The following is a 22,578-nucleotide window of genomic DNA, read 5'->3' as shown; positions in this document are numbered from 1 at the left end:
CACATGGCGAGTCAGACCTCTCCTGACCCGCCCGCTGCTCCCCTCAGCAGTGTACTTCATGGGTCTGCCTGTTCTGCTCCCCACTCTGTCTCAAGTGAAACCTCTCACTGTCCTTGCACCTCTGGCCTGTACCTCAGTTCTGTATGAACAAATAAATAAATCTTTAAAAAAAAAAAAAAAGCCAGGTTTGGGGTGAATTTGGTCTGTAGACTCCTAGAGCCAGAGTCTTCTAGGGGGAGTGCCTGCTGGCATTCAATGCTAATAGGTGTGAAGCTCATGAGTCTTGTGGCCCAGCCGTATGTGGGCTGATGGAAGAGGGGGTGGGGAGCACTCTTTGGGTATTGGCACACTTATACTTGTTTACACTCAGCATCAGTGTATGTGTAGTATATGGGTTTTTCTGGGAATGCAACCACCCATCCCTCAGTTCCATGGAAGGATGTATTCCAAGGCCCAAACACCCTCTTGTTTTCCAGACTTAGGAGCCCATCCGGCCAGTCACGAGAAGTGCCTGTTATTGGAGTAGGGCAAGGGGTTGGCCTCTCTGGGGCAGGTCACTAGCCATGATGCAGCATCCATGTGGAGGGCCAGTGTCAGGGATCTAGAGGGCTGGGCGAGGGCCATAGCTGTCTGATGAGGACAGAGGACATTGGCTAGGAACGGCAGTGCTCCCCCGAGACTAGGTGGGCCTGCACATGGATTGTCTCCCTTTATTCCCTCCTTTTCACAAATTTGTCCTCAGCCTCCAGCGTCCTGGGATGAGTCCTGCCTTTACCATGGCCCGGTGTGGTTCCCTCAGTTTGCTGAGGCAGAGCTGGGTTAATGCATTTGAAACATTTACATCATTGCCTGGGATGTGGTACTGCCACATAAAAATAAAGATGTAAGAATCCTGGGGGTAAGTGGAGGAGGGCCTGCTGACAAGACTCCAGGATGATGTCAGTACCTGCAAAGTTATGGGGAATCACGGCCTCTCCCTCGGCACACACACGCCGTGGTCTTTGCAGGTGGCTCTTCTCGGGTGTTATCTGTTTTCTCCTAGTGCTGAGGGCAGGCCTAGACAAGGAGGTGATCCAGATCCCCAGGTTCTCTGCCTGCTCAGGAGTAGCCGGTGCTTTCTGGCTGCTGGATGTGCTGCGTGGGTGTCGCCCCAACTCCTGCCGGTGCCCTGGGAAAGTCGTACATCCATGCCACCTTGTGTGTGAGGATGGAATGTACTGATCAGATGTCTCTGGGCCCCTCCGCTGGGCAAGCAGCATTCTGACCAGGAGGGTCACTCCTGTGTCTACTCTGCAGTGTCCCAGGTTGGAAGTCTACGTGGACTTCTCCAACCTGCTCTGGCAGAAAGGGCTGGAGAGCCCAGCCAAAAGGAGTTTCTTGGGTTGACTCTGTGTGTGTGTGTGTTTGTATGTGAGAGAGAGGGAATGAGAGAGAGAGAGAGATGGGGAGGAGGGGGGAGAGAAAGAGAGTTGTGTAGCATCCAAGAAGTCTGTTATAAAGATTAAGAACAGAAAACTGCAGAGCCACAGCTCAGGTCAGGAAAACCGAGAAAGGGCTACCTTTGTTCACTGCATGCCTTCATGGCAACTCCTTTCTCTTCAAGTGACAACGGTTTCCTTCTCCCAACGTGAGGCCTCGTTTCCCCTGAAACAAAGAAAGAGGTTTTCCACAAACTGGAGCTTGAGGCTGGATTGCTCCATGGCAGCACCAGAGAGCGACAGGTTGGGCCTGCAGAGAGCTGCCTCCAGCAGGGATGGGGAGCAGAACTTCAGCTGTGGTGGGCTTTGCAGGGGCTGTCTCAGGAGCCAGGTGGTGCTAGTCCATTTGTAAAAAAAAAAAAAAAAAAAAAGTTCAAAGGGAGAAGAATACCTGAAACTTTCTTTTTCCAGCCACAGGCAATGTTGTCTAAGATTTTATGGGAAGATGGGAAGGAAGTAGGTGCCAGAGAAGTAAACTGATTTTTTTTTTAAGGTTCATAATATTAGAATCAATTGAAGTTTTTGTCTGAATTGTGGGACATTTTTGAAAGTGAAAGGAGGAGAAACAAATGTTGAACGGAAAGGGATCCTGGGATGACTTAGCACCACAGGTATACTGGGACGTATGTTACCAAACTCCAAATTTAGTAAGTAACGGGCAGGGCCGGGAGAAGGGGGTAGGGGTAGTAGGGGGGATCAGATTGCTGTGGGGGTGGGGAGGAGGAGAAGTTAGAACTTGAATCTGGATAGGTAAGGCAGATTCATGGAACTCAGCATTTTACAAAAGCAAAGGAATAGTACTTGCATAGATAAGTGACCTTGACTAGACATGAACATGTTTTATTCCGGCAGCTCTTCCTGTGATGCAGCGAGACATCTGGTCCTTCCCCGAGACATCTGGTCCTTCCCCGAGACATCTGGTCCTTCCCCGCAGCTCCGTTAACTGAGCCCCAGCCACTGGCTGACTTGCCAGAGCTGCACAAGGCCTGCCCAGGGATTCCCACCCTGCTTCTGGGGATGAGGAAATTGACTTCCCTGGCCACCTCCCTCCCCCCATCCCAAGGTGGCAGGAAACAGGTTTTCTCCACTAAGAGGACTTGCCCCACTCTAAGCCCCAAGTCCTGAAGACTCTAGTAGCTTTAGAGCTTGTCCTTAAACCCAGGCAGGCATCCATTTGAATCCCAGGTCTCTATTCACTTGCTTTTGCTACTTGGAACAAGTTTCTACATCTCCGAGCATTAAGTGTCTCATCTGTTAAATGGAAACAATAATGCACCCTTTGCATAAATGAGATGCAAAGTCAAATGTTGGCTGTAGTGCTTGGCACATCATAATAGTCAGTAAACGGTGTTATGATCATTAAATTTAAATCCTCTTCTCAGGAAGCCTGAGAGAGATGTTTTGTCAAGAGCTCAAGAGGAGCGATTGGCATCTCCCAGAGGCTTATTTTGAAATTGCAAGGGGATGCAGCATGCTCCGTGTCTCCAGGTGTGGTAAAGAAAGGTCACGCTGGCAGGAGCAGGAAGTCCAGGAGGCAGAAATGCGTGACGGGAGGGGACAGCCTGGTTTCACATGGCTGGTCACCTGCATACAGGACAAGGGCAGCAAACAGAAAGGGCTCAGAGCCCAAACCAGCTCAATGAGACGTGGCAGGAGAAAGTACAAAGTCCTCCCCTTCGGCTCCCAGTGCCATTGGTGTGAGTTTCCCAGCTGACCGTGTGGGGAAGTTCACACATGTTGGCTCAGTCCTGGCTCAGGTTTGGTGGGAACTATCCCACTTTACCAGCACTGCCTGAGACAGGCCGTGGAGGAGGGACCCTAAAAGCTGGAAAGCTCAGCCCCTGTCCTGCAAGCTGCGAGGAACCTGGGGACAGAAAGGCCACTGAACTGTGACTGCGATTTCCAGTAGGTGAGGGAAATGTTTCCATGTTCTGTGCTGCCCAGAGGGCAGGGTCAAGGCTCCCTGGTGGTACAGAGCAGGAAATAAAGGGGAGCAATTTCAGTGTGACATGATGTTAGAAATTCCAAGTGGCTCAAGTTTATTTCCAGGGCCAGGCAGCTGAGCGCAGCATAGGAGTCAACCTGACTAGCAAGGAGTCTGAGCTCACAGCAGAGGCAATGCCTCCTGGAAGCTATAGGTCTCACAAGAAATGCTGAAGGACTGGGCGATGATTGGTAGCTTCTGAGAATACAGCTGAGTGCAGCAAGTGCGGGCTGGTATGAGGGTGGCCGACGGGGGCTGGGCAGCTCTAAAGCTGGGCAGACATTTCTCTGTCTCAGGTCACAGGCTGAAAGTCCCACTCAGCCACAGGGGCTAGAGAAAAGTACAAGCTCTAGGAAATGCCTCTGTGAGCTGCAGCTCTGACTGTGAGGCCAATGAAGTGATCGCAGCTGAGTGTGTTCTCTGCCCAGGGCCTGCTTTGGCCCAGTCACCTACTGGGGAATGCGCGCTCTTAGAGCATCATGGGCACTGGGAAGAGATGAAGACATGACACCCTGCTGCCTGGAGAACCAGGGCCGTGTGGGCCGAGGCGCTGGCCTCACAGCATCCAACGAGGCATGGCAGACATAGAAGGGAGTGGGAGCCATGTGGTCTGAAGCATTGGTTTACGGCCTCCAGGAGGGTATGGTGTGAAGGAGGGAGCCATCCAAAAGACACTGGTCATGATATTGGGGGTTCTGCCCATCGCCGCAGCCTGGGCTTCCAGTCCCAAGGAGCAGCAGAAAGGGCTTATGGCACCAGGACTGTATTGCTGTAGGTGGAGGTTTTGGGTGAGTGAGGTAGCAGGGAAAATGAGAGTGCTGTGGTTAAGTGATGTGGATGCCTGAGGGCACAATATCCTGGCCTGGTTAGCAGGGTGGAGATCAGGCAAGGTGGGAGGGAGGGAGCCCAGGGGAACCCCAAGATTAGAATTGACCCACTGGTTCTGGGGAACGTTTACACTTTCAGAGGTAGAAGTCAGTAGATTCATGACTTCATTACTTCAGTGATTTTTGATCATCCCTTGTGCTAAGAGCTCACAGGGACTCAGGGGTGTGAGGAGGCAATGTGAGATGAATGAACTGTTCCCTGTTGGGTGGAACTTACTCACGCTGGGCATAATAACCACATAGAAAGCCCAGTGAGCCTTCAGAGAAAGGACAGGGTAGGCTTTTGGCTTGCTGAGGAGTTGACATCTGGTGTATCTTGAAGGAAAGACTGGGGCCAGAGATGCCTTTTTCTATGGGAGGTAAAGGACATTTCCAGCGGGGGAACAGCAGAGCACAGAGAAAGGCAGCAGGTGGTAAACTCCTGGGCAAGTATAGAGAACAGCCAGTGCTTTGGTTTGACTGGAACCAAGGATTGAGTGAGGTTAAATAGGGAGCCAGGGATAGAAGCTATCTTTTATTTAGCACCCTCTATGCATCATTGAGCACAGAGCCTCCTGGCAGCCTGTCAGTATTTTAACCCTGGAGGAACCTGAGTCAGGAGAGGCACCTTCTCTCCTAGCTGGAAGGCCGACATCAGAGGGGAGCCCTGACGACCTGACGCCCGATCTCAAGCTCTCGCCACGCGATGCTGCCACCACCGTGGTGAGAGTCTTTACTGGTGAAGATCTGTTCTTCGTGTTGAGGCAAGAAGGAGGTCACTCTACTGGCAGATGATGCTTCGCGGGGGTGTGGCTAGATTGTTAAGTAGCACACAGCCCCACAGCCATGTGTGGATACACACATCCATATTTAGGAAGCAAATCTCTCAAATAGTAGGGACTTTCCTACTGTCACTGTTCATGGTGGCATGGAAGCTGTTCCCCCCCTGGCATGACAGGCAGTGGCTAAATTCACCTATTTTTCCTCCCACTCAAGAAAGTATGTCAGAATGGGGTAAGCTGACCCAGAATGTTCTCTAATATATACAAGAACCAAATCCGGCTTTAGCTAATTTGTCATTAGTAGTCCATTACTTACAACCCACCTTGCCTGTTGAGGACCCCACAGTTTAGCTCTAGAGGAACATTGAGTAAAAGTGGTGTTGAGGGATTGAGAGTGGGAGGATAGGGCGAGGGATGAGAGTCAGAAAGCCCTGGCTGGAAACCCAGGTGGGTGGGGATGGAGAGGTCAGTGCACAGTTCAGCATCTGCTGGGAGGCTGCCATGCAGGGGTGTGGAGTGGGCACGGGGTACCTGTGTAAAAGGCAGCATTGTTTCTGCTGTAGCATGACCAGGCTCTGAGCAGGTGGGTGGTGCCCGCCGAAATTGGGTTTCTTTTCTGTCTTGTGTCCAGAGAGCCCAATAGTCCTTATAGCTGGTTGACAGGAATGGCCCAGGCCCAGCTTGGCCCGTCTCCTGGAGCCCGGAACCCACAGTCAGCCCTTCATCCACACCTTACTTCTGTTCCCAGGATGGACCGGAAGATCTGAGGTCCCCTGCCTGAGGGGAGGCTTCCCTTAGCCGGGAGTAAGGGGGGTGGGTGGATTGTCTGGACTACATTGACTTGGGTGTCATGTGAACAGAGGATTTCAAGGAGCACCAAGCTCACCTTCTATGTTCTGCTTCTAATCAGATCCCTTTGGAGATGTTAAGGCTGCTCCAGCCCTCAAGTGTCATGATTTTTTACATTCGAAGGAGAATCTGAAAATAAACCTAGCACCAACACAGTGAGGAACGGCCTTTCTGACCAGGATCCCTCTCGCCTCTCACTGCATGGCTGTCACACCCCACGTGTGAAAATCTTTCGTGGTCGTTGGGGTGCATGTCTATTTGGCCTTAGGGGTTCTGATTGAGGGGGGCACCAATGCGACTCCACCATTTTGTCTCGGGGCACCTCTCGGGGCTCTCCCAATGCCTGTACACAGGGCAGAGACCCCCCTCCTGCTCCAAGACTAAAGCCAACTGTGGGTGTGGTCAGCAGCTGCCCTCCCCTCAGCCCCTGGAGTCCAGCTTCATCTGTAGTCAATATGTTTGGGGTCTTCCACATCATCTCCCCAGCTGTGACTTCTCTGGGTGCCTCCCTAGAGGGCCCTAAGCATTGTGATTCTGCTGCTCACTGGCCCTGAGCAGGGGCCTGGAGAGAACGAGGAGTGACTTAGGGGCTATCTGGGGGCTCTGACAGCCCCCAGTGAGGTGGACCCCGAGGAGGCAACAACTCAAACTTAGCACACATGCCCGGAATTTCTGTTTCTCTCTAGTGTGATTGGACCAGTTTCCTACTGGTCTAGGTGGTCACCGAGCCAGGCACCCCCTGGGGGGCCGGGTGGTTGATTCTGTCCTCTCTCTTAACCTAGACCAGGCCTGTGTGAGGCAGACACTGTATCTCCATACATAGTAACCTTAGAGCGTAAATATGTTACTCAGGGACAACAGCTAGCCCAGTTCTGAGAAGCAGAGGCAAGATTTAAACCCATTTCCATCTGACACCACTGCTTGGACCCTTCGTCCTACTCCTGCTTCTTTCCTTCCTAGGGAAGGAGAAAGCTCAGGGCTGCAGCCGGCTGGGGTTTGGGACCACCAGCCCCTTTGGAACTCAGACTTCCTTTCCCCAAGAGCTTGAGGAGTTTTCAGTCCTGATTTACATAGAAGAGGAGGTGAGGAAGATGGCAGGGCTTAGGAGGCTTCCCAGACACTCCCACCTGCCTTGGGTCAGAGTGACAGAAGCCAGGAGCAAGACCTTGGGGCCCCCAGGAAGGGGGAACCTGGTTCGGCGTAATTCTCAATTCTCCGCCCTCATGTCTTCCATCTCTAGGAATCTGTGTGCACAGGGGGGATTCCTGGGTCTCTTTTCCTGGAAAGTCCCTGAATTATTGCTCTCTGCCCTCAGTGCCCATAAGTGGGGGGTGGGGAGTGGGCACGAACTGAATGCCAGAGCGAGGTGAGTTAGAGGCTCCATGCCAGTCCCCACCCCCTGGACCTGAAGAGCACCTTGGGGTGCTGGCCTCCATGGATGAAGCTGGACAGCTGCTCAGCTCTGAGTCTTAGGGTTTCCTCCTTGCAGGGTACCACAGTCTGGCCTCACTCAATGGCTGTGTTCCCCAGGGTGACCAACAAAGAAGATTGGCAAAGGACGGTTAGGCACCATCCTAGATGTTGTTTAAAGTTGAAGGTGCTAAGCAAGGTTTCCTTTAGACTGAGAGGCAAGGGAAGCTGTGATCACAGCAGAGATCTACATCGCTGGAGACAGGAAGTGGGTTTGTCCAGAACTGTGTCTGAGATCAGAAGGGGGGATCATAACAGCACCACAGACTGGGCAGAATAAGGCAACACATCTGTTTCCTCAGAATTGGGGACTCTCGAAATTCAAGATCAAGTATTGGTAGGATTGGCATCTTCCAGTGCCTCCGTCTGTGGCTTTTGGGTGGTCATCCTCTTCTTCTGGTCCCTCCCTCCCCAATCCTGGCTGTGTTTTTAGAGGGATACCAGTCATGTAGGATTAGGGGCCCACCCTGATAATCTCATTTTATCTTAATTACCTCTCTAAAGATCCTGTCTCTAAATACAGTCACACTCAGAGGCACTAAGGATTAAGGCTTCAACATATAAATGGAGGTGCACAATTCAGCCCCTAACAGGATGTTCCCTAAATCCTCAGTAGACAAGGCTTAATGAGTGATCAGGAGAGGAAGTCGACCTAGTCCAGCTAGCGGAGAAAACTTGATTATCCTGGTCCAGAGGCTGAGCCCAGAAAGTTCAGGTTGAGCTGTCCGCTTATAGTCTGGATTGTCTGGCAGTGGAGTGTTCTGTGTCCTGTCTCTGTCTGGCTCCCTGTGGCACTCTGTCCTCCAGTGAAGACAGGGCTGCTAACACCTGCTAAAAGCCTCCCACACAGGCCTGCAGAAGGTGCCCCCTCACCCTGACAGAGCCAGAAGATAGGCAGCTATCAGTTTAAGCAGCCTGGCAACTCTAGGCTCTCCTACTAGGTTAAACTATTTTATGTAATGTAGGAGGAAACTATTGCATTGATTCAGAAATGGAACTGTTTAATAAATGTTGAGATGACAGTTCAAAATACAGGATACCTTTTGTTTAATTCAATTTGTATTTATCTAGAGCCTGCCAAATTCTAGGGCCTGTGTTCCTCAGACAGCTTAGGAGGTGTGTAGGAGGTAGCTGGCTGCAAGCTGAAGTCATTCACGAGGCTCTGGAACGCTCCAGATGATAGGGAAAACCTGCCAGCTCAGATCTGTTTTTTTTTTTTTTCTTTCTGTTGCTTAGCATTATAAAATAATAGAATAAAGAAAAATGCCTGGGTTTGTCATCCGTTGGGGGAAGTTACATCCTCTTCTCTTGTTGGTCCTTTGGGATTATAATTACATTCATCAATTATGTCTCTTGTTCATGCCAGGCCCAAGCACGGCCAAATTCCCCATATGGTAGAACAGCCTCTCAGTATCAGGCCGCAAAGGAGGTACAGAGAAAGTGATCAGACAGGCCGACTTCCACAACTGCCCCCTTATTTCAGAAAGCTGCCCAAGGTGGCATGCTCTGTCTGCCCCTATCTCTGTCTCTCTCTCACACACACCCCTTCTCTCTTCGCATCAGCTATCCACACATCAGTAGTTGTAGCAGACTCACTTCTTTGTGGGACTGTGAGGTTAGAAAGGTGGGTATACATGCTCCTCACTCTAAAGCATCTTATTTAAAAGGGGAGACAGACAGATGGGGAGAACACTTAACAGAGATGTGAATAAGGTGGTAAGGTAGGGAGGGGGCAAGATGGCAGAGGGAAGGTATCCAGCACCTTCAGACACGACTAGTGATGTCAGGAAAGGCCTGTTGGGTTGGTACCTTTGTCGGAGGGTGCATCTGGGATGGCTGGGATTTGAAAATGTGTTCGAAAAGAACAAAAGGCATTGCAAACAGGAAATAGAGAAAACAGGACAGTTTTTCTGTATCTAGGGAAAAAGAAGTGACCCAACATGGCCATAACTGTTGGCTTCATGAGAGGTGTCACTGGAAGGGGGGTCTCATTGGGGGACCTTGTGACTGAACTCCAGAGTGCATCTTTGAGAGTTGGAGAAAGCTTGAGGGCAGAGGAGAAACATCATGAGCCCCGAGATACAGCCTGCCTGCACCATGAGGGATGGCTGAGCCAGAGTCAGAGGTAGGAAGCCTAGAAGAGGTAGCTTTGGCAATCCAGTTATATGACAAGGGCCTGACTGGCAAAATGAGGTTGGGTGGGTATTGAGCCCTCCAGGTAATATGAACAGCCATGTGTGAATTGGGTTGCCTGACTGTGGGTTCTCAACTGTACACTTAAGAGCCAACTGCAGGCACATACAAAAAGGTAATAATGGGTTTATTTACAAGGGAAAAAGGAAATGAAGAACTCAGGGAAAGAGTGAGAGATAATTAATGCATCCTACCAATAGCAGGCTGAAAGCCAGTGAAGAGCCAAGGGACAAGCTGTGAGCCACGAGGCCGAGACCCCCAAAGCCCACTTCTCTGGATTTATAGCCAAATCTGGCTTCTTAGCTCCACCCTCAGGTCTCAGCATGCTTCTCTTACATGTTGATGGGATTTGTAGTTCTGGTGTCTGGGGTGCCGGAAGAGTCCACAAGCCTGTATCTGTAGTTTGTTCAGGGCATCCTTTCCCCTTTACACATGTGAGTCTTAGGAAATTGAGTTTCAAGCCTCAGTTTTGCTCATCTCCAGCAAGGAAAGAGAGACCATGCTTTCCCTTCTGGAAAAGTCCACCTTCCTAACAGGTGGTTTGTTTGTTTATTTAAACTTTTAGTGAAAAAATATTTCAAAGATACACAAAACTAGGAGTGGGATGATAATGTTTCCCATCGCCCAGCTTCAACAATAACCCTTACTAGCTGTATTTTGTAAGGGGTGGTTCTTAAGATGAAACTTTTCTAGAAATATTCAAGTTGAGGTTTCCTTGGAAGCACCTCTCTGAATTGGGCTAGGATCAAGTTGAGGCAGGGAAATGATGTCCTGTTCACTTGTTCCTCCCTGAATATAAATGTGTGTGTGTGTTTGCACACATGTGTATGTGTGTTCTGTGCTGTGGGGAGGGTGAGGGTAGCCCTCTTTGAAGGGTGTGTTCTGGGGAAACCCACACCCAGGCAGTCAGTTCAGGGAGTTCTGTCTGCCACAGGGCAGGGGGAGGGGCAGGAGCTAGAAAGTGGAAGAAAGAACGTCTGGGGAGGGTGGTTTGCACAGTCAGGCACCCTTATTGCTGATTCACTGAAGAGTCCTAGGGATGCCTGTTTCCTGCTGGCCGAACTGACGGGGCTGGTTTATAAACCAGATGGCCGGGGATTGATTTCCTTTGGCATTGTCCAGTGGCCACAACAGAAATGCCTGCTGCCCAAACTGCCATCCTGGCGTTATCCTACCTGGGAAAGTGAATTACACGATCATCAGCAGGTTGCTGTGGAGCCCGGCTCCCAGACAGCGGCGCCACATGCATGGCTGGGCTGTTACCCCAGACTGCTCTGAGGCCTCCTTGTTAGCATCAGCTGGGTGTCACCCAGACCCAGGCCGCCAAGGCCAATGGGCACTGCCACCTCATCCCTCACTGAGAGTGATCTAAGCTGGCTGGGGGGTGGGTAGTGCTGCTTCTATATATGCCTCCTGAGCTTGGCATCAAGTGAAAAATAAGACCAGGAGTCAGGCAGATAGAGGCCAGTGTAGCAGTTTGATGGCTGATCGTGGTGTTTAGGTACTGTGACCAGCAGGGTTCCCAGTGCATCCCTTTGAGAGTTAACATGGCCTAGAGGAATGGAGGCCACTGCCCTCATGCAGTTGCCTGAAGAGACAGGGGATGGGACTGAGCTGCACTTGCTCAGCTGCTTCCCTCATCCCTGTTAAGCAGGTATTAGCTGCCTCCCATGAGCAGAGGTCCCGGCAGGAAAGACCGCTGTGTCCTCCCACTGGATATCCCCATGACAACCTGGAGCAGACACTAAACGCAGGTGTGAGCCTGCACTGTGGGTCTCCGCAGAGGTTTGTGTGGACAGCTCCGGTGGGCCCGCATCCCAGTGGGCCGGCGTCCCATGGATTTGCAGCAAGTTTTCTGCTATAGCATTTTTTTTTTTTGAAAACGTTCCTGCTATGTAACTAATGGGCTCTAAAGTAGCCTTGCAGTGAAAAGTAAAATTGGCTTCGTATTTGGCTTACACGGGGATGAGTAGACACAGTGGCCTTAAAATAGCGGCTGGTAAGAACTGTAGATATCAACTTGAGAGAAAATGCAGCAGTGAGACTTCCTGGAAGTGTGAAGTAAGAATGTGTAAAGCCAGGTTGCATAGGGCTTGGAAAAGGAAGCACACCAGTTCAAAGCTCTTTCGTGAGCACAATCTTCCCTCCCACCCGTCACAAGCAAAAGTTTACCAAGCTCTGGCAATTATAAAAACGGTGGCTAGTAAATTCAGAGCAGTCTTTGAGAGCCTTCATTATCCATTCTTCAGCTAATTTAGATATACTTGTTCTTCAGAGTCGCCTTTACCAAATTTCTGGAATAGATGCTGAATTTAAATGCACAATTTAAGAGCACTACAGGGTTAGCATTTCCTCCAGTTAGCAACGTTATGGGTGGCTTTATCAAGTTGACAGCGAGGATGAGCTGCCCCCTAAGAATTTGTATTGTAGTGTTAGCACATAAACACTTAGCTCCGTGCAGAGTGAGCGTGTGATAAGAGAGGAGCTGAGATTGTTTCCGTAATGAGTCCAGGACAGTTTGGGGCAGCTGAGGAAGGTCTTGGATACTGGGCGCTTGGTCCAAATGCCGAAGGTGGAAGGTGCATCATGAGTTTCAAGCTGAGGGCTTGCTAAGGAGAGCAGTCCTGGCTGACACTGACCGTGGCTGTGGCTGGTCGGTCTGCTTAATAGCTTCACTTGCATTAACGCATTTAACCTTCACAACCACCCTTTAAGTCATATTTTAAAAAAAAAATACACTGTTGTAACTTTTTTCTCTCTAGAACTCAATGTAACAAATACTAGATTAATATCTTATTTTTTAAATAATATAATAGTTTATTTTTCCATCATTTTGTGCATTTTTCCATCTCAGTTGTAATTCCCTTGGGCTTCCCATCACCAAATCCCCCATGTGCCCATGGGCCATCACCAACGTCACAACCACCCTTTTGAGGCGGTGCTTTTATTATCCTCATCTTATAGACGAGGAAGCTGAGACAGAGAAAGCATTTCCCCAGGACGTATAAACGCAATGTCAGAAATGGATTCTACTCTCAGTCTGGCACTCTGGGTTGTGCTGTAAGCACCCCCCCAACACCGCCTCCCGCTCCTCACACCACTCATTGCATCTGGAGGATGGGAGGCAAGCCATGTCACAAGGAAGCAAAGGAGAAATTTGAAATGGCAGCTGGGGGACACGGGAGGGTCAAAGGAGGTGATTCAGGATAGCAGAGACTTTGCTATTTGTGGGGGTTGGGAGGGAGGCTCACAAGGTTCTGCTTAGAAGAGGAGCCATTGAGAGCAGGAGCCCAAGAATTGATAGGATTAGGGGATCAAGGTGCAGAGTGGAAGTTTGAAGTTGGAGAAAGGGAATTGAGGGAGGCCTTTCTCACCAAAGAAAGATGCTCGATGGTTTGCTAAGGAGGTGCCTGATAGGAAGGAAACATGTGATTAAAGGTCTGGGTGTGCACGTGTGTGACAGCACTGTGTGCATTGCTTGGCATTCAGGGGCAAAGGGAAGATGGTTCTTTGAACTTGCATCCCTAGGCTGCAGGAGGACCAGGGCAAGTTGGCAGAAGCAGATAAGCCTGGGAGGGGGTTGGAGGGAGGTGGAGGTTAAGGTGGAGATTCTGCATGTTGATGGGACCAGGAGTGATGAGCTCCCCTCCTCACCTTCCAGGATTAGGATGTGGTGGAAGGGATACTGAGGCACAGAAATACAAGGAGGCACTGGAGGGTTCCTGAAGTGGGCAGGTGGAGGGGACAGGCTGCCCTCCACAGTTATACTGGGGAGGGGATTTCAGAGTCCTACCAGCCTCTCTGAGGAGGATCCTTTCCTCGAGTGCCCACAACCTCACTGCTGTAGAAGAATGGAAGGCTCCAGGTAGCTCTCTACAGTGGTTCCCATGGCCATGGATCAAGGCAAGTTCTTGGGTGAGATGTGGTGAGAGACCTTCACCACCTGGCTTCAGCCTTATTGCTGCCCTTCTTTCCCCACTCTCTGACCACACAGGGCTCTATGTCCCTCCCCCCCCCCCCCCACAGTTCTTCCATGCCTTGGAAATGATATTTACTCCTCCTGATCGCCACCCGGAGAAATCTCACATGTTCCATGGAGCCTTCTAGGATTGCTCACACAGCACTGGTGACTCTCCCAAGCTTGCTGCCCTTTACCTGGGTGCACTGTGCTAGGTGGTGCTGCCCTTTCCCCGGGTGGCTCCCCAGGCCTCCATGATGCCAGGCACCTGTGATCTTCCCCTTGAATTTTGTTATTGACTTGAGGAGTGGATGATGGGAGTGAGCCTCATTATCCACAAAATGGTCAGCAAATGGTTGATTTTTTAAAAATAATATAATAGTTTATTTTTACATCATTTTGTGTATTTTTCCATTTCGGTTGTAATCCCCATGGGCTTCCCATCACCAAATCATTCATGTGCCATCACCATAGTCCAGTACATTTCCCTCCCCCCGCTATTTTTGACCCCATTCTCACTCCACCCCCATGAAATGTCTCTGGTATTTAGCTATTCATTATTATTATTATTTTCTCACCTGGTCTGTTATGATCCTTCTATGATTAGACCATCCAGTATTTTTCCTTTTCTTTCTGACTTATTTCACTAAGCATGATCTTTTCCACCTCCACCCATGTTGCTGCAAATGACATGTGTTTACTTTTTTTGGTTGCTGAATAATATTCCATTGTGTATATGTATCACATCTTTTTAATCCAGTCATCCTCTTTTGGGCAGTTGGGCTGTTTCCATGTCTTTCCAATTGTAAATAAAGCAGCAATAAACATGGGGGTGCAGGTGTCTTTTTGAATCAGTGTTTTTGTGTCTTTTGGGTAGATACCTAGGAGTGGGATTGCTGGGTCATATGGAAGCTCCATTTTTAGCAATTTGAGAAACCTACAAACAGACTTCCATAGTGGTTGTACTAGTTTGCATTCCCACCAGCAATGCAGGAGAGTTCCTTTTTCTCCACATCCTCACCAACATTTGTTGTTGCTAGTTGTTTGAAGATGTGCCATTCTCACTGGGGTGAGGTGGTATCTCATTGTGGTTTCATTTGCATCTCCCTTATTACGAGTGATGTTGAACATTTTTTCATATGCTTGTTGGCCATCTGCATTTCCTCTTTGGAGAAGGGTCTTTGTAGATCTTCTGCATTTCCTCTTTGGAGAAGGGTCTTTGTAGCTCTTCTGCCCATTTTTTGATGGGACTGTTTATTTTTGTTGAGTTTCATCAGTTCTTTGTATATCTTTGTGATTGATCCTTTATAGGTAATTTAGTGTGAAAAAAAATTTTCCCAGTCAGTGGGATGTCTGTTTGTCTTTTATAATGTCTTTTTTGCTGTACAGAAGCTCTTTAACTTGATGTAGTCCCATCTATTTATCCTTGCCTTCACTGTCATTGCATTGGGTGCTCTATCTTTAAAGATGTCGCTGAAGTGTATGTCGTGCAGTGTTTCGCCCATCTTGCTTCCAGGTATTTTATGGTTTCCGTTCTTTATGTCTAGGTATTTAATCTGCTTCGAGTTGATTTTTGTGTATGGTGTGAGGCAGTGATCTAGTTTCATATTTTTGCATGTAGCTTCCCAGTTTTCCCAGCACCAGCAAATGGTTGATTTTTGAAGCTCAGTTGTCCTTGAAACTAACTTCCATGTGAGGTTTTTCACGTGACTTTCTGGCTAGCTGGTGACATTGTAGAATTGACATTAGCAGTTAATTGCCATCTGAACTTAATTTAGAGGTGGTGGGGATTTCAGGGAACTGATGTTTTTCTTCTCATAGAGCAATAACGTGACTGCTTTACAATTTGACAAAGATTAATTAATTAATCTTTGAATTTCTGAACTTTGGCAAAAACCAGAGTTTGTCAGCTTTGACTCAGGGATCCCAGAAAAGGCCCAGTTCAACTCGCAACCTCACATTCTAATTGATGCCGATGAGAGAATTTTTGGCCCTTAGAGATTAGTGACTTAGTCTTTTTTTCCCATGTAAGATCTACTGCAGGCTTTAATAGCTAGTTGGGGCCAAGTAATATTTGTGAAATGTAGAATATTAATGTATTACCTTTGTGGGTCATTCATTTTATGACAATTTTCTGTTCTGTGTATTTTTTTTTTCAAGTCAAGTATTATCTTGAGACAGAGTTGGGGTAGTGGGGCAGAGCCCCCAGGAAGATAAGATATGCAGAGGCGTGTTTAGCAGAAGGTCTCTTGGCACCGTTTCCCAACTTTTCATGCTTTGCACAATGAAGTGGGGGGGGGGGGTGGACCGAGGAGTGGGGCACTTTACTGTAAGCAAACTGGACTCTAAGAGCAGACTTTCCTCAGCCATGACCTCGGGCAGTGTCTTAACATCCTACGTTTGTAGGGTGGGCACATAATTATAAAAAGTAAGTATATAAAATATATAGCAATGATATAATCATGTCCCTCACTAGATATCCAGAAAGATTAAAGGAAATGGGAACAGAATCTGTTCGCTATTGCTGGGGAGAAGAGGGAATCCTCTGTGAAGTCCCTGAGCAGGCGGCTTTTATAGACATGTGGAACCTGCAGGGCACCAGGCCACACGTGGGCATGGTGGCCAGCCGTGGGGGTGGCGGCCGCCGGGTTTGCCGAGGTATTTGTTGTCTTCACACCTCAGCCTGAAAGGGACACTCATTTTTGTTTATGGCTCACACCTACTCTTTCTGAGACTATCAGAAAGGGAAAGAACCTTTTATCCCAAACTCTTTTTTTTTTTAAATTTTTTTATTTATTCATACAGACCTGGGGTACAGGCCAGAGATGCGGAGGGTGAGAGGATTCACCAGAGACAGAGTGGGGAGCAGAACAGGCAGATTGAAGAAGTCCACTGCTGAGGGGAGCAGCGGGTGGGTCAGGAGAGGTCTGCCTCCCCATGTGGATCTCCTCGGGGCAGGCCGGGGATTGAACTCCTGCAGAAGTGGCTTAAGGTTCTTAGTGCTGTGCTTTAACCAGCTGTGCTACCAGGAAGGGCCCATCCCAAACTCTTTACATGGCAATAGCGAGCCCCTGCTGGGTGAGGACACAGATGACCTGGTCTTAAGCACAGTGTTAAGGAACAAACTGAGGGGGGGTGTGTGGTGGTGCTTTGCCCCCTGGACACTTGTTCCATCTCTCTCTTCCCACAGGCTTCCCTGCTTCACCCTGGTCCCTCTCCTTGCTGGAGAACCTACAAGCTTTGTCTTTTGAGAGGTGCCCCTTCTGCTCCTTGGGAGCTTTTGTTGATACCCATGACCTTGGTCATAAGGTGATTTCTGTACTACGATAAGCTCTTGAATTGGGAAAAAGGAACCGGTTTGGGGGGCAGGATCAGAGCTGAAAGGGGAGGTAAGAATAGGCAGAGGCTGGCAAAGAAAGTGTTTAAAAGTATTAAGCAAAGATCTCGAAGGAGACTTGCCATCAGCTCTTCTGGGTTCCTTAAGCCCGGTCAGATGTGCAGTTTGGGTGTGAGCCAGGACAACCTCAGCTCTCATACCCATTCTGTTCCCTGGGCAGACCCTCCTCCTTGTGGGCTGGGCTTTGGTGTCTCATGCTCAAGTCTTTGGGGGGTGGTGTTTCCAATAAGAAGCTTGCCATGTCAAGCCCTGGGGAAGATGTCACGCCTGCTTCTGAGTCGGAAGGACAACTAAGCTGGGAGGAAGTTCAGACACTACCTGGAGGTGAGGTATCAGTACCTGGTGCTATTTGTTGTGTTCTTTAAAGAAGGGTGTTGAGCTATGCGACTGAGTCCCTGCTGCTACTGTGTTAGTGGAAGAGCTATCTGGGATCATAGAGGCTGGTTTAAAGGGCTGTAGTGTGGGAAGAAGGGCTTGAGCTTTTTGGGTAAGTGCTTAAGTGGAAGCATCTGGGTGCGGATGCGCCAAAGGGGCTGGTGGAAAGGCAGTGACATGTGACAGGAGTTGGGCTGGGTTTCACATGGAGGGGTCAGGAAGCAAAAGGAAGCTTTTCAGCAGGTTCTCTAGAGCAGAGCTCCAGAACAAATGTTCTTCCAGATCTTTTGGAACTTGTTTGACAGGGAGTGGCTGGAAATGCCCAGTGGATACGACTCACTAACCTGGTACAGACGCTAAGCAAGAAGTACTGCATTTGTGCCCCCGGCACTGCCAGCCTGTGTTGGGTTCATGGCCCTTTGGCAATTTGGAGGGATCTCTGCCTCCGCGGCTGTCAGTCTAACCGGTTAATTGAGCGGAACAGCCTGATCTAGGATGTTTAGATGGAAGTGAGAAGGCTGGAGTGTGAAAACCATTTTTGAAGCTGAAAGTTCCTAACAAATGTTTGCTCTTAGGAGGGGGATGTGTTAAACATGCCCTTGTCCTACAGTGCCTTGCTTTCATCTTCCCCTGCTCGGTTTCCCTCGGCTACTTTAGCCTCTATTCAGAGATAGAAGAGATCAAGGCTCCGCCTCCCTTGTTAGACCGTCACAGAAGGCAGCTTAACGCAGCCTTCTCAGTCTGCTCCCTCTGCCTGCTGTGCCTCCTTGGTCACGAAAGGATGTCTGTGTCCGCGCCTCTGTCCTAGGCTTGTTCTTCAGTCCTGATACAGAGTTGGTGTCTGTGGGTCCTGCTGTCACCCCAACACCAGGTGGGCTGCTTCTGCTCCTCACTGCCAGCCTCACCCTGTCAGACAAAGACCTCAGGATGCCAAAGGATGCCAGAGGTCAGTTCTGCAGGCCTATGTATAGCCTGGGACCCCAGAGGGGCCCTGCGTACAGCCTGGGACCCCAGACAGACTTGCCTTCCACCCACGAGAGGCTCTTAGTTTCTACTTTAGACCAGGGACCTATTTATTCTGTTCTTTTCTCCCTTTTAGAAGGGGAGTGTCTATCCTGCACCAGCCCCATGTTTTGGGGTAGATGACTGGCTTCACAGTCCACAGATAGGGAACAATTTTGCTACCTTCTAGCATCATCATTCAACAGGCGTGAGCTGGTGACCTGTTCTGTGCCAGCTCCTGGGCTGAGCTCTGGGCTCACCTTACCATCTAGACAGATCGTGGCTGGGACTTGAGAGAAATCCAGGCACTATGAGAGGGTCTGTTGTGGGAGTGGAGAGGGGGTCTGAGTCTGGAGGATCCCTAGACTTGATGCTGGAATTGGACATTGAAACATAAGTGAGGATTGAGAAGGTGGGGAGGGAGCTTGGGCCAACCCACAACCTATGAGGATCCTGTGGAATAAAAGCGGCAGGACGAAAGTAGCTAGAATAATGGCTGGTGCTCAGGGCGGGCTCAGGTGTGTCTGAGGGAACTGTCACTTCACAGCTGTGAAGTTCTACCCACGTATGTGCAGGGGACTTCTACACAGGTATGTCATTGAATCTACAATGTGTATATTTTCATCGTGTTTTATAAATAGGAAAATCAAGCTCAGTGTTGTTAAGGAACTTGTCCTAGAGGACAGCCTGTGATGGGAGGAATGTGGGTCCAGGTGCTGACTCTCATGGTCCTTAACTTCCTCTCTGGGGTGTCCCTGGGTGGCAGGAACCTACTGAGGAATTGTCTGAGAGTGGGGGTGCCTGGCTAGATTTCTGACATTCACACATGTGTGGAGAATGAGAGGGGTATATGGGGAGGGGCGGGGGAACTGCTGGGAGAACGATGGCCAGGAAACTCTTCCCCATCATTCTGATGGAGATGACGTGGCCTGAGCAGGGACATAGCTGAGAGAGGGTAGAGAAGGAAATGTTACTGGACATGGGGAGCAGTTGGATGTGGTGAGGAAGGAAGACCAGGGATGACTCCATGGCTTGGCTCGGTGACTGGTGGCATCACTGAGGTGAGATGGGGAGCAGCTGCGGGGGGGGGGGGGGTCCATCTGTGTAACCCATGGTGTGAGGACATGGAGGGGGACGTGGGACCTCTGGCTGCAGCCTCCCAACTGCTATCACCTATCAGGGCTTAGTTTCTCACCGACAATGAATCGTTTTGGGTTATCACAGTAAATCTGTGAACATTTCTTCAGACTTAGTAGGGAATGCCTTCAGGCACCCAGGCATGGAAGATTGTCAAGGGAGAGGGGCTGTGCACAGCTACTTTCACCCCTTGCCTGCGAATTAGCCATGTGGAAGATCACCACATGTAGGTGAGCAGGATCAAGCGTGGCTTCCTCAAAGATTGTCCTGAAGGGACGGAAGTGTGGTAAAAGGCACAGATTCTACTCTGACATGTTCTAAGCTGTGTCACCTTCAGTAAGCAGCTCTTCAACTTTGGGCAAATATCAGAGCCCCGCGAGCAGCTAGGTTAGCATGCAAAGCAAAGGTCCGCTGTCGTCAACCTGGCTGAGGCTAGGTCCATGCCCTTTGGTTCTCCAGGTGATGCTGGGAAACACTGGTGTTTGAGAAGGATTGAGTTAGGTGAGTCTTTAGTACAGGGCAAATGGTGAGGGCTGTCTGGAGGCAGGGCAACCAGTTAGGGGCTGTTGCAATGTTCAGAATGAAGTCATGCAGGGCAGGGGAGGCCGTGGGAGCAGGTGAGCTCACCTCCAGCAGGTAAGGAGGGGAGACGGTCTCTGGTCTGACTCAGCAGCACGCGGCACTCTGATGGCACCCCCATCCTGACCCTGTGTTAGGTTCTCAGGCCTCCTGGCTGCTGCTGCTCAGTGTCCTTTGTAGAGTCTCTTTCCTCCCAATGTCACCTGCAGTGCTCCTGGGAGTCCTGGGGATGCTTCTTCCTTCTTCAGTGTTTCAGCAGCTTCATGCAGTTATTTTAAATGCCACTTCTATGCAGATGGCTCCCAAACTGTTCACTCTGACGCACACCTCTGTGAACATCAGGCCCTTGTTTTCAAATGCCTCCTCAGTAGATCTTCCTGGCCTCATGAACTGAATAATCTCGAAAAATCTCTAGACCCTTTAACCCTCTACACCCCACATTGTTGCCTCTAGAGCTCCCCCACTCTCCCAGAGGCCCAGGACAAGAACCCTAGTCAGGCTGGACGGCGCTCTCTCATGGTCACCCCCAGCCTTTCCCACTGTGTCTGCAGTGTCTGTCATGAATCAGAGCCCTGTCTTTCTGGTACAAGCCCCTTCATCTCTTGCGCAGTATTACTGCAGTCACCCTGAAGTCCTCCTCGCCAGCCCCAAGTCCATTTTCCAAACAGCAACCAAATGTTTAGAAAATATATTTATTTTTGCATATAGAAATGGGGTACAGTTGAGGTGCGAGGCAGTGAGAGGATTCACCAGAGACAGAGTGGGGAGCAGAACAGGCAGACGGATTGAAATACACTGTTGAGGGGAACAATGGGGGAGGTAGGAGAGGTCTGCTGTGCCATGTGGGTCACCCCCGACTGGGGATCGAATTCCTGCTGAAGCGATTGTGTCTAGCTTCATAGTGCTTTGCTTTAACCTGTTGCACCACCAGGGAGGGCCCCAAGTCTTATTTCTTAAAATAACTATTTGAGAACCTTTGGTTTGCCCCTGCTGGAGGCAAACTGCTCCTCTCTTTTGGTAGAAAATATGATCTTAAGGGATAAGATCAGTTCTTTACCACCTGTTGGCTCTTTGGGGGTTAGGGAGAGGCGCTAGATGGGTGGGCTTTATGATGGTGTGTTCATAACTGAGGGCTCCTTCCCAGTCCTTGCTTGGGGGTAAGGGGGTGTGGTGACACTGGCTCCCAAAGCATGCAGGGCCAAACTCTGGCTCAGCTGTTTTCCAGGCACCAGAGTCCGAGAAGAAGCAGGGTATTGGAGACTCTAGAGCTGGTCCTTCCTCTGTCTAAGGTGATGTAAGCCTGTCCAAAACAATCTAAAACCACCTTTACTGTAAGTAAAGGTAAGTCCTCATTCAGCACGGTTAATATTCTTGGAAACTTTGATATTAAGCCAAATGAAGTATAATAAAAGAAGGTCCTCTAATAATGTCATTTTATTCTATAACTATCAGGCTTGTCCTTTTTTTTTTTTTCTCGTCAAGTTTATAACAAAATGACAATAAATGAAGCAAATCATTAAAGAACCTGCTCTGGTTTGTAAAATGGAACAGAAGCTACCAATCCAGCATGGACAGGATAAATTAATGTTTACTTGCTCAATACTTATGTTATTCAGCGGTTCTTACTTATTTCAGATTTCCCTTTGCTGAACGTGAAAGTAGTTAATACAGTATCTCAGTCGCTGCTTGCTGCCAGGTACTTCGGATGGTGGGTGGGTAATTATGATCACTTTTTAAGTTCCAGGACACACACAATTGCACAGTACTCAACTTCCAGGCACCGAACTGACTTTGTGTGGCTGTGACATCTATCAGCAGACATTTGATGTCACCAGACAGAAAGCATGGCTGTTCTTTCCTCACTGGCTGGCTTTGGAGCTACAGTGTTTTCTCTCTGGTTAGTGACAAAGAGGAGAATGAAGTCCTGTACCAGAGGCAGCCCCAACCTCAGACAGTCACAGATGAGAAGTCGACAGCTTGTAGAGAAACCAGTGGATGAAGAGTTGGATGAATGATCCAACTCTTACAACATCTCCTGCCTCACCTCTGTGGCTAGGGCTGAGCCAGTTTCTCGGTATGAGAGACCTGCCCTCTCATCAGGGTCAAATGGAGGGCTGCTTCCCATCGGTGTAACATCTGTCACATGCTGAGCACATTAAGAGCCCTCTGCCTGCTCCTTTCCTTCCGGGGCTGGGGATGTGACCCTTTGAGAGTCCCTGAGGTACAGTGTGCGCCTATGTCCTCGGCCTATGTTTCTGAAATGCCAACTTCCTAGAGGGCAGGGAGTGTGCCATTGAACTTTTCTGACAGGGAGCCCTGACAATGGGGAGGGGAGAACATGGTTGCTCACTGCCAGAATGGGAATGGCCAGTAGCCTGGGTCAGGCCTCGGCCTGGCTGCTACCACCCTGTCTCTTGGGTGGAGAACATGATTTCAGTTCCATGCCCTACCACCTGCTTTTTTTTCTTGTCACTCTGGATTTTGTCCCAGATCCTGGTCCTCTTAGCC

The 22,578-nt window shown here is 49.5% G+C and overlaps 1 protein-coding gene across 5 annotated transcripts in view; it reads left to right on the top strand.

The window, feature by feature from the left end:
• Window positions 1–22,578, top strand: part of PPFIBP2 (PTPRF interacting protein, binding protein 2 (liprin beta 2)) — a 131,473-nt gene that overhangs the window by 5,373 nt on the left and 103,522 nt on the right. Inside the window, exon 1 of one of the 5 annotated variants that reach the window (XM_012725567.1) lies at window positions 18,233–18,298. The exons of the other annotated variants lie outside the window; for them this stretch is intronic. The gene's annotated coding sequence lies outside the window, so the exon portion shown is untranslated. Of the gene's footprint in view, window positions 1–18,232; window positions 18,299–22,578 lie in introns of those variants that run through there. 5 annotated transcript variants of the gene reach the window in all.

Source organism: Condylura cristata, unplaced genomic scaffold (assembly GCF_000260355.1).
Source record: "Condylura cristata isolate star-nosed mole 26May11 unplaced genomic scaffold, ConCri1.0 scaffold00015, whole genome shotgun sequence".
NCBI lineage: Eukaryota > Metazoa > Chordata > Mammalia > Eulipotyphla > Talpidae > Condylura > Condylura cristata.
The sequence above is the reverse complement of the archived record's forward strand: the minus strand, read 5'-3'. Positions and strand labels throughout refer to the sequence as shown.